The sequence below is a fragment of the Echeneis naucrates genome, chromosome 13 (genome assembly GCF_900963305.1).
Source record: "Echeneis naucrates chromosome 13, fEcheNa1.1, whole genome shotgun sequence".
Classification (NCBI taxonomy): domain Eukaryota; kingdom Metazoa; phylum Chordata; class Actinopteri; order Carangiformes; family Echeneidae; genus Echeneis; species Echeneis naucrates.
Genome location: NC_042523.1, coordinates 17,215,557 through 17,228,668, shown reverse-complemented (window position 1 = coordinate 17,228,668; position 13,112 = coordinate 17,215,557).

Sequence of the window (13,112 nt, the reverse complement as noted above, 5' to 3'; positions counted from 1 at the left end):
CTATTCCACACTGAGTGAGGACAGAGCAGCTTAGAGAACTGATTGTTAAGGTTAACAACACCAGCAATAGGACCGTGTTCCCTGATTCACTCAAAATGCGGTGCCTGTTATTTCTACGATTCAGAGGGCCTTTGACTGTGTGAAACTGCTATTCTAGCAGTGTAGAAATTTGAGAGGTTGTTGTGCACCCTGTTGTGTGACAGTACTTTGGTCAGGGCGTTCAGTAGTGGTACTTATATGTGACAGTGAGAGGTTTGGCAACTAAAAGCAAAAAGAATTTGATTTTTTTTTTTCCCCCCCCCCCCCTGTGAAACGAGGAAAACAAAATAAAGGGAAACAGTCAGAAACCTACGCACTGTGCAATTGTGAGAGAAGATGTAAGGAAGTCAGATTGGTCAGAGGTGAAAAGTGCAAAGATAAATTAATGATAGCAAGTGAAAAGACAGAGAAAGGGACAGATTTCAAATTGAAGTCTGCTGGATGTATTTTAAAGGTGACGAAGGAAACACAGCAGCCTTCAGAGAACACAGTATCAAATGAATGAGTAATCAGTACAAATGGGTTAATAAAAACAAAGGCCAGGAACGAAGACAGAGGAGAACAGAAAGAAAAAACTACAACTGAAGTTGTGACTTTTCCCCCTGCAGTGCTAAATATGCATTAAATAGGCTAAACTGCCTGATTCACTCTCTCTAAGCATTAATGCAAACACACCTATCTATTAACGCTGGCACTAGATTCAAACCAACAGCTCATAATATCTCAGTCACTAAATTCTATCAGCTGGTTAAAATTAACACGCCATTAAAAACTGGACAGATTGGAGGGCTGCAGGTTTTATAAGTGAAAACTGTCTTCTGCTGGACAGACATGAGCCAAGATACTGCAGAGAGTCAATCTGCAGTATTGCTGGTGCTCAGAAGATGAAAGGAAATAAGTTATTGTAGTTTGATTTATCTGACTGCAGTGGCAGTGATGAAGCTCATCGAGGAAAATGAGGTAGTGTCAAACCTCCAGTGCATATCACAATTTGCATCAAAATCACACTGCTTCTCAGAGTCATATGTCAAAATACATATTTGGATTCCGAGTGACTTTTACCTTCAGAGGACTATCAGTATCTTTCATAATGAAAATACATCCACAAACTCATTAGAAGGAAGATTATCCTTAATTATAACCAGGTAGCAAACAGTCTGGACCGATTATTCATTTGCGGGCAGAGTGCAAATAGAAACCGCTGATAGCTAATTCAGCATGCTATAGATGGAAATTTGTCAAACTTTATTTCTACAGTGTCGTGGCAAAAAAAAAAATCTGAGCGGATCAAATTGTTGCTCACAGAATAACTTAATGACACAATAAATCCTTGGCCAGCTTCCTGGTACATATATTTAGACAAACAATTAAAGATCACAACCCTAAATGGCCTGCATAACTCTTTAACTCTTGTCATTGGTGTATGTGCGCGCGCGCACACACACACACACACACACACACACACACACACACACACACACACACACTTTGTCTTCAGCACCATTTATTTTCCACAGATATTATCTAACTCGGTTAACTGGAAAAAGGCCAAGTGCAATTATTTTGCACCAAAAAAACAACCTGCTCTTTGTACTCTGTGTACCATGAGCGTCATTACAGACCTCAGTTCCTCGCTACACGTCAGTGCCTCTGTTGAAATTTGACTTTTTTTTCCATGTTCACTCGGCCCATGAAACTCTCTGTACATGCAGTTTCCTTCCCCTCCAGCTCAAAGCTTTAATTCTGCATTTGACTCCATCAAAATCTCTTTCATTAAATAATTTATGTCTCTGTGATCATAAAATATGTTCACCTTTAAGCACTCCTGGCAAATATTCTTCTACAATCTTGTAGAAGGAGGCTGTGAGTAGATATACAGCTTCCTAGAGTTGTACAGCTGGTTGGAGTAAGTAGCAGTTTTATGATCACAGATTAGGCTCAGCTATTTACAGTCATTGTTAGTTGTAAACTAGTTCCTAAACATTTTGATGGGAAAGTCAGCTGCTCTGAAAGGTGATTAGATAAAAAAAATGAGGTAAACTAGACTTTTCTATTCGTTATGTCCTTTGTTTGGTCATGCTGTGTCTCTTGTACAGTGTACATTTATATTTATACTCTATTTATTTAATTTTTACATTGTATCTATATTGTAACTCGTAAGTAGGCACATATTTCTAGGATTGTTTTTGTAGTAATGTTTGTATTTCTATTCTGGAGCACCTTTTATGAACCACATTTCTCCTGGGGAATGACAACATTTTTTATTTTAGGTCACTACATGGATTTACTGTCACTGCTTCAAGATCAAGCTGACTGTCCCTATCCGCCATGAAAGAAAAATCTAGAAACCTTTCAGAGCTCATCGAGGCGTGAGTGACTATTTAGTGGAATATTCCTTTAAAATGCAGTTCCTCAAGGACAAAATGTCAAAACCAAGCCACATAAATCATCTATTTCCCCCTGTCTGTGTCTCGCCTTTCTCCCCTCCCGCTCCATTTAATTTCCTCGGGTTGTGTCCAAGCTGAATATTGTATTGTACAAGTTCCGATTGTTTCCTGCCTTACCCTAGTGCTTACTGCGTACCGTATGCGTGTTTGTGTATACATTTCTATTTACATGCAGGATTGTTCATGTTTTCCCTCTCTGCAGCTTATGCCAATATTAATATCTCAGCTAATTAATAACTGCAAAGACCCGAGCATCTCAGATGGGATTTCCATTGGGCTCATTTACTTTCATTCAATTTCAACCTCCCAGCGCAGAGGGAGCGACATGAAGAGATGAGCCACAGGAGGAGGAGGAGGAGGAGTGAAAGGAGGAGACAAAAAAAAAAAAAAGAAAAAAAGAAGAGGACTTAGAAGAGGACAGCGAGGGAGGACTAAAGACTCAAAGAGAAGAGGAGACCGAGAAGGAAACAAGGGATGGCGGGAGAGTTTAGCAGAAAGGAAGGACAGTAGAAAAGTCTAACTGAGCAAAGAAATCTCGGACATGCATTCATCTGTAGACTTCCTACAAAAGTTTGTGATGCTCTAAAATGTGAATGTAGATACTGAAGATCCCAATTTGAAAACGCCCCTTCAATGAAGTTAAACTTTTTAACCTTGTTAGCATGTCCATATATTATGTTTATACAGTACAAAAGTTATGAGCAATAGAAGCAGTCAACGCCACAATTGCACATTTTAACTGTGGAATTGCACTGGACCAATGAAAGTCTCATAAAAGCCTAATTCATACCCGACATAACTGATGAGCCATTTCAACAACTTCAGCAACAACAAATAAAATACAAAAAAAAATAACCTAACCACAAGGCATTTCAACATCTTAGTCTAAACCATCTTGATAGGTGAGACTTCTCCACCTGTCACCAAATCCTGGTCAGCACAGAGATGGAGGGTTTGTATTACCACAGCCACGAATGACACAATGAGTTCCTAAGGCCCCGACCTTAACCTTACTACTTAGAGGTAAATGCCAATCCCTTATCCTGACTTACACCTAATACTAGCCTGAACCTTGAAGTCGTGAGCAGAGCTATGACGCAGCAGTGACCTGCCAAAATGTCCTCTTAATAAGGAAATGATGATGATGATGATTACAATGACTGACAGAAATAAAAAGTGTTTGAGAGAAAGTTCAGCCAGTAAATTGCCGCCTGGGTTTATTATAGTTGTTTCCGTATTTTGGACTTTGTGAGCGTTCTTGTGCAGATTGGAAAGAGAGCAAAAAGAGTAGCGAATAATAATCAGAGTTCTGTGAGTTCATGCAAAGTGCACAGCTCGAGAAAACTAGTTTGGATAAACGCGTGTGAAAGATAGTGTGTGTCTGATTGAGATGATCAAGTGGTCACATCCCACAGAGAAGAAATGAATAAAAGCATAAATAAACCAGATGTTTGACCAGACGACTGATGGCCAACACTTTAAAATCTATGTATTTTTAAATATAGACGTATATATTTCTTTATATTTATTTATTTATTTATTTTTTTTTTTTTTTTTTGGGGGGGGGGGGTAGTCTATTTGGACCAATCATCCCAATGGATTAATCACGCCTGTCAAACTGCATTTTCACTATGTTGTGGAAAATGGCAGAAAAATACCTTCTGTTATTACACCCAATGGCTTCAGCCTGCCTTTTCAATGAGGATAGAAAACACTTTAATATGTATGATTGCTGAATGTTGCACAACTGCCGCAGTCAAATGTGTTATTTGCCTCAGGGAAGTTACATTTTAATGTGTGACAGTGTAGAAAGTAAATTCCATTGAAGCGCCTCATGAGCCTTCTGCTCATATTTTGAACAAAAGCTTTAACTAAATATACAAAAATGATCAGAAAAATGTACGCGCACAACGAGAGAAGACTCTGCTGACACCTTAATTGCCTACGTATTCAGCCCCTCATTCTTCGCTGTAGGTTTTAAGACTTTCCCGTTTCTGCGTGTTAAACTTCTTACATTCTCCTCTCCTTTGACGAGGCAAAAAACTTTTGCATTGTTCTCCAACAACCTTCAAACTCAAATTTTCTCCATTAACCTCCTCCAAATGTGTTATGGCTCATCCTTCATTCATTCATTACCTTGTTCTCCCCTCCTAGTAGTTTGATGTTTGCAATGTCGTTTCCTCCTCCTCTAGGTCGAACTGCCAAATCTTTGTTAATCGCCTCATCTGGATCTTATGTTGGCGATGATAGTTGTGTGCTGCAGCTGTTCTTGATGATCATGGCTTCCCTGTAAGGATAGAAATCAATTAAACTAACATTTGCTCTGTGAGAATAACTGTGTAACAGCAGTAATAAAATTACAGAATAGATTTAATCACTTGAGTCCTGTAAACCTACTCTTTTACTTGAGCCCGTTTAACATGGCGCTGTCCTTTATCCAAAACCCATTTTAGTGAGTAGTGAAGCCATACACAGAGAACACAAACAATATGCAGTAAACACTCCTGTTCCCACAAAGCTTGGTGATGAAGGTGAAGGAATTAATTAAAGTGAGAGCAAACGATTAATTAATCTTGTGACTGGAGCTGCTGTTTAAATCTTAATTATATGAAAATAATTGTCAAGTGTTGACTATTTCTGCGCTGCCATTAGGCGTCTACACACTCCACGTCATTGACCTCTCATCCTCTCCAAACACCTGAGTTTGAGGAGTTGGCTGCCCGACATTAGGATATGTGTGCGGTTAATCACTTCTTCACCTCTCACACTTTTCTCCCTCTTGTACTTCACTCGAGGTTTCTGGTGTTTTGATCTTCACGTTCAGCAGTTTTGTCATCCTTTTCATAGGCCGCCTCCTGCCTCTTTCTCTTTTTGTCAGTGTCCAATTCCATCTCTTCTTACTGAAAATGAAATTTTCATTTCTTCCCTGTTTTGCCTTTGGCATTGTTATCCCCGCAGTACATCTTTCCCCACTCACTTGTTCATTTCGCTCAAGTCGTTGTGTGTGCAAATAACAAAATAAGAAAACTGCATTTTTTTTTTTCCCCTATTAAAATAAGACAAATTTTACTATCTTGCTTTTCAGGGCTAATGTTTGTATTTAAATGATTTTGTATAAAAAAGAAAAAAAAAGGGTTGTTCAGAGGGAGAAGTGCTGATTCCCAATGACGTTTCACTTGTCTTTATTTCTATGTGCATGTGGGCCATCTTCATCGTCTTCCTCCTTGAATGTCACTCCCTCTCATCTGTAGAATACACTCTCTGCCTGGTTCCTTCTTTCATTCTTTCTATTCCAGCAGCTCCTTTTAAAACCCCTTTTATGTGTCTCGATCATTCTGTCCGTCTCTCTCAAACAAGTAAACTCTGGGGAGCTGAAGGACTACAGCAGGGTGGCCACATAGCAGCGTGAAAGACACACATACAGGATGTGCACAGACACACACACACACACACACACACACACACACACACACACTCGTATGGAGATACTCAAGTGCATGTCTCAAAAGGGGAACTGAATGGACTGTTTGGAAATGTGGAACACACATACACCCATGTAGACAGGGGAGAATGGTGGGAAGCCTCGGAGGTAATTGGGTAGACACGCAGTAAAATACGAGCCCAAACCTTCATCACAACAGTTCTCGAACAATTCTTGGCCTCAGGAAAGTTGTAGCATTCATAACGGCACGCACCACGACCAGTTTAGGCTGAGCGCCGACAGCGAAAATATAATTCGCTGATTAATTCAAGATTCAATAGCCCTGCATTAAATCAGCAGTGGATACAAAACCATCCCAGACGAGAGGCTGTATTGATCCAGTTACCCATCAGTAGTACAAAACACAGCACCAACCCTGGGCAAAACAATGAATCGCTACAGTGGAAATAAGATGTTACTGTGCATTGAGCATTATATTGACCAAAACTATGTAATCTTTTTACCCAGTGGAACATTTGTAGGTGGGGGGTAAAGATGGCATACATCTGTGTTTTCTTTCCCCTGCGCGCTTTCAAAATTGCTCTCACGACAGGAAACAACAATGACCACCAGAGAAAGCAACTGCCCAGCTGAAAATAGCAGGTTTAGATAAATACTTGTTTCAATCACACAGTCAACACATCTTTCTAATGCTTTTTCTGTTCGGGTTATTAGCCATTTCAATGGCGGCGCTTGCCTCATCGCATGCAAAAGTTTGAGCAAAATAAAAGCATCCTGAGCTCTGCATTACCTATCGACACCGTTATTAGACTGGGACTAAGATTTTTTAAGTTCATTATTGACAACATAATAGCAAAGCTCCCATAACATGAACAAAGCATTAGTGGCAACCCGAACCATCAACCACCAACTAACATTTCAACCCAAATTTATTTTGGTGTCGTAACTAAACCTTAGCCAAAGTGTCAAACTTTCTAAAACAGATTTATTTAGGTAAATGATATAATCCTGTAGTGTTTTGATCTTGTGTGGATAAAGTTATGATGTACAGCACTCACATTTGTTATGGTTAAAACATATTTGTGATACTGTTTTGGACATCAGAGTTCGTGTTCCACTATTTTTTTCCCCCCATTCTCAGTCACTGAATATGCACGTTGCTTCCAATTTGTTTCTTCCCTCAGGTTTCCTCCGTGACCTACCTACTTTGTTCTTTCAAAAATCTTCCCTGCTCATTTTCAGTTTGTCTCCTCCACCACGGTGTCACTTTCAACTTTTCACTCTCATACTAATTGCCTCCCTCTGTGTCAGCATCCCCTCTGCCACTTAACCACCTTTTTCTTCCTTCTCCCACTCAGAGGAGGTTGACAAAGTGCCAGCGTATCTGTGCCATCATTTGTTGTATGTGTCACTTTCTGGGTTTGTATCTTCACATGCTCCTGAGCTCATCTACTCATCTTCGCACTCTTCCTACTCTTATAGTCAAAGTGGTTAAGGTTTGCCTTCCCTCTACTTTTCTTCCCTGTCCATGGTCTGAAAACATTCACTAGCTGCACGTATACAAGTGGTGACCATGCCACACGTATTTTGCTTTCTCAAGAGTTGGTAACAGGTACAGTGTTATAACAGTAGATACTCGAGGCACGAGAGCCACTCAATATCAGCAGAGAGCTTCTCATAGTGAGATTGTTCTCATCAAAAATGTTCAGCAGCAACTTAAAACACAGCAAAAAGCTACTTTTCAAAGTCAAAAGAATCATCCCAATTTTGAATATTGAAGAACATATTGAAAATATATATTTTATTAGAAATAGTAGAAATTATTTCTTCACTTAAAACTTAATTCAGTGACATGATGACATTTTCCATACATCATCTTATTGCTCTTATCCATCAGAGGCGTCGGGTTGGAGCCAGTGCCAGCCGACAGCAGGCAAGGGCAGGATGAACCCTAAACAGGACCAACATATTGTGATACACGATCTGTCACGCTCACAGTCACCAGTTAACCTAAACATGCACGTCTCTGAACTGTGGGAGGAACCCATGCAGGCACAGGGGATACATACCTCAGACCTGCGGTTTCAATGTAGAACCTTCAACAGCGCGACCGACAGTACCATGTGCCGCTCAATAATAAGGTCTTTGTGCACAATTAAATTGCAGGCCATTAAATGGTTGTGAATCTGGTGCAAATTTTGCATCTGTTGCTGCTGGTTGATGCAAAACACACGGCGGAATAATACAGTAAAGTCACACTAAATCAAAAGAATCGCCGATAAAGTGCCAAGAGATTCCAGATGCCAAGGCCAGTAAAAAATAATAACAGTTAAAAAAAAAAAAAAGAAGAAGAAGAAGAAGAAATCTAAAACTTTTTTTTTTTTTTTTAAACAAACAATTCACATTCTTCTTTGCTAATGCACAATGAAAACCAACAAAAATTAGTTTAAAATCAACTTTCCAAACAGGAACCGCAGGCCTATAGATTATCTATATACAGTACCAGCCTGTAGATAACGGAAGAAGTTGCTGTATTCAACTGAATATTTATAATAGCAAAGGGTCATGGAAGGAAAGTTAAGTGTTCTGCATTTGTGACTATTAAACAATATTCACATTAAAACCAGTGGGAGGGGAAATTCACATGAGTGCCATTAACTGATAATTGGCTTGTGATTAATATGTGATAACACATGAGATGAGCTATTTGTTCCTCTAAAGCTCTTTGTTTCAGTCTTTCACGTTCAGTCTGTCTGGTTCTTCCATCATCTATCAATGAGGACGACCTCAGAGGGAACGCAATGATTTCAACCATTATTCTCTTCTCTTCTCGTCTCTCCCCTCTTATTCCAGTTCTTCCTCTCCGAGGAAAGGAGCCACAATGTTTATTAACTTTCCTCATACAGTACCATTTATCTCCCTTTCATCACCGCCATTACCGCGGCCTGTTTTCTTGTCATCTACTCCCCGTCTGCCTCTTCCTCTCTCTCTTTCTCACACTCCATCTGTCTGCTTCATCTTCATCAGTATTCTCATTCTCTTGCAGACAGCAGGTAGGCTCAGCAGCCCCAATCCACCTTCATACTTCACCGTAACAATGAATCACTCTCCCCCCTGTTCGCCGCTGCAGCGTAGTTCTTGTTACGCTTGTCAGGGCAGTTATCCCATCTCCACAAGATCGCTGCATTTCCTGGGAGCATTTGACCACAAAGGACATTATCATTCCAACTAAGGTTACGGTATGACAGATTACTCGGTGTGTTGATATTTTGTGGCACTGGCTTTTTTTTTTCTTCTTCTTCTTTTTTTTCTTTTTTCTGAGGACATTGCGGCATCGCTACTCTTTTGTTATTCATAAATTGCTGCAGGAGGAAATTCCCTTATAATTTTTTCACAAAGCATTAACAAGATGTCGTCTCGTGTATCGTACTTTAATGGTATGGCATTAAATTTCATTTAAAATTAGACTGTGATCTTGCTAAATCGTTGCGTATTTGCGTATCTCCTCTCCTTGCACTTATTGTGGAATGTCTTTTTGCCAAGATGACAAACACACTGGATTCAGATACAAAATGAATTCAATTTTCAGCTCTGATGCTCATGTTTCAGCCACAAACAGCTAACAGACTCCCTCTTTCTGCAGCTTTGAAACTCTCTGCGAAGCCCAGACAGACTGATGTCCAAAATCTCAAGTCTCATTCAGCATTTTTGCCGCTGTGCAATTAAGCTACAGTAAAAATCAGTCTAACAAACATTTGTTCACACCAAACATCAGATGGTGAAGAACTTAATCTGCTTCTGCCTACAACTGTATCTTATATTAGCAATCTTCGGAAATCTGACTGCTGGACAATTAATTGCCCAAACTGACAGGTGTTTTTATTTATTATTATTATTTATGATTAACATCTTTTGACTAATATTCCTGCTTGTGTAAGAGCTTGGGCGGCATTGTGCCAGATTAAAAAAAGTAAATTAAAAAGGGTTCTTGCTGAAAACCACCCAGCTGTGAATCATAAATAACTTGATTTGTGTTTGAATGCACATGTGAGTGTGCATTCCTTCATCTGAATGCTCTCTCTCATGCCCTGAGGAATTTCCTGGAGTTCCCCGTTTCCTGATCACCTGTGAGCACACACACACACACACACACACACACACACACACACACACACAAACAGGCAATCATGCAGAATACAGCAATCATGTGTTCTAAGAGGAACCCAACCTTTCCTGATTAAAGGTGTTTGAGTGCGTTTGCATACGTGTGTGTGTGTATTTATGCTTCAGTCAGGAGGTCAGACTCTGTCCTTGGTGTGTTCTAGCCAACTTTCAGTTATCAAGCAATAAAAATGGGGGCATTAGAGTGGCAAAATTAGAGAAAGAAAAGTAGATTTCAGCTGTTTTTCTAAATGGTCTTTCATGCGATTGAATTAGGTTAGGTCAGGTTAAAATCATTTCATTCACATATTTTCAAAACTAACAACTTTTCAGTCTAAAGCAGTGATATAAGCTTGTCTGAGTTCAGATTCTTTCACTAGTCATACCTACTATCCATACTTCATGTGCATTCAGGGGTTGAATAGTTGCGGCTCTAGATACATAGATACGATGCATTTGTATATATGTCAGTAATTGATAATAAGTGTGAGACAGTTCATATTTGAAAGAAAAAGAGAAAAAAGAAGGGGACAAACAAAAAGAGCTACTTAAGGGTTACCAATGAAGCTAAAACAGAAACAATAAAACCAGACATGCGGTGACAACATTTTCAGACAAGGTGAAACACTCAGGTCAGATTTTCTGTTGTCATGAGTAAATCTAAAGCAAGTGAGCGGGGGAGAGGTGAGCCTCCAGTGAAAAGTGCTGAGAGGTGTAAAGAGTCTGGAAGAGAAGCTGCGGAGGAAAAAGAACCTAGTCAGACGAGAAGCAGATGTGTTCATGCTGGATCCAAAGGTGATAAAGGAACCATTGCCTGACAGCAAGCTCTCCTCAAAGTTTAATGCCACAGCACTGATCCCCCACCAACACTGGATAACAGTTTTAATGGCTGAGAAAAGCTCTCTGAGCTTGTGCGACTGTGTGTGTGTGTGCCTGTACATTCATATGTCTGTGTGCCTCTGTCATTTTTGTCTTTAGCCTCCTCAGCACATTTGCTCTCTTGAGCATTTGTGCATCTACCATCCTCTTTCCACAGTTGTGTTAGTGTGTAAGTGCATTTGCGCGTGTGTGTACGTGTTTCCTGCTATTGTATTGTTCAGCACTAATTTGTCTGTGTGCATCTGTGCCAGAGGAACTTATCCACCTTGAGTAACAAACATTTCCATGACAGGTTCATGACTTTTTGTCGTGGGTCATGGTGGTCATTGTTAGAAATGTCCAGTACATACTGCCCTTATATTTAGCCATTTTTGGAGGAATGAAAGCGTTTTCCAGCCCATAAACAAATGTAATGTGCCGTCCTAAGTCATTAAAACATACCTAATAACACATCCACGTGATTCCGTTTTCTTAGAGGGTGACTAAAGCTGATCGTATAGATACACAGCAGAGGAACCTTTTAAGATACAACACTGACAGAGTTCTTTCACTCTGGGCTCCACATTACAAACACCCATCTGAAACAACATATTTGAGCTTGAAATATTTATGATGTTATGATGTTTTTATCTAAAAATGGGCAGAAACAAGGGAGATAGTAAATCAGAGTTCCTTTTTTTTGTTTAGAAATCAGTTCCAAACCGTTACTGCTTAAAATATAAAGAGATCACCAGGAACTCACTTCCTGCCTTGTTCCATGTTTGCCACTGCTCTTTCCCTCCACATAGAGTTTGCATCCTGCACCAGTGTTTGGTTTCACCTCAGTATAAACTAGTTTTTTATCATTTATGACAGAAAAAATCTTAATTCCACCAGGATGTCTTTTCCATGACTAGTGTTGCTGGGAGATGTCCACATCGCCACATCATGAAAATTAATCTTTGAGGCAGGAGGAGACACATTAAAAGGGGCGCCCAAATGAAAAACCAAGACATTTCACAGCCATCACACAAACACAAACACACACACATGCCGCATCAAGTGAGTTTCTGGCCTTAGGCCCAAAGAAACTATTTGGATATTGGAGTTATGTATTGTATTGTTTCAGAAGTAGACATGACATGGTCAGCCAATATTAAATTTAGCTTTTATTTTTTTCTCTGTTGCCAAATATGGTATACTTCCTTTAAGAAAATACTAAAATCAATATATTGCAGGTTGCCCATGTATTTTCTCTGCATGTTTATAAAAACTCCTGAAGAGAAATGGCTACACAAACAAATGAGATGTGGACCCTCTAGTTTCCTTTCACAGTAAGTGACAAATGTATCATGGATGCTTGTGCTCTTGTGGGCCAGAAGTTGTATTGTTTTCCATCCATTTTAACCATTACAGTACAAATTCATGCAGAACATCAGTGGAATGAACAAATTCAGGCATTTTGAAGAGTGAGACCAGCACCTGAAAGTTTTGTTCAAGGACACTTGAGGAAATGTTGAAGAATAGTTTTGTGCCCTCTGCAAACTGTTTTCTTTTCTTTCTTTCTTTTTTTCTTTTTCAAAACAGCAGCAAAATCTCTGCTGGGGATTTAGAGTATGGATGCTGGCCAGTAATCCACACACATCCACACTAACATGCACACAAACACACACAGAGACCATATCATGGGAACAAGAGCAGGAGGAAAAGTTCCTAATGGAAAAAACTTGTTATTATTTGGATACAAACGTATTTAGCCCTCTCTCCCTCTGCTAATGCATCTAATATGTCGTAATGAATCTCTTGGAGTGAAGGAAAGATGGATAGAAGAGTTGATACAAGGTGAAGATGAAAAATCCGAGTATAAACTGCATTTGGCAGATAAGAAAAAAATGTCCAAGGTGACAGGAGAAATGCTGTTCAGGGTAAAATACTTTAGAAACATTCCTCCTACCCAGCAAGGCTAAATATAGGCTCATTAAAAATCTAAAGAGCCCATGAAGGAAGGAGGGGAGTTGGGGTGTAGATGGGAAAAGAGTTTGTCAGAAACACAGACAGAGTGAGATCAAAGGCAGAGATGGACAGGTAAAAGAGAGGTGGAGGAAACAATGAGACCGTGAGGAAGTATAATGTTGGATTTAATGAAAATGGTACGATACGCTGAG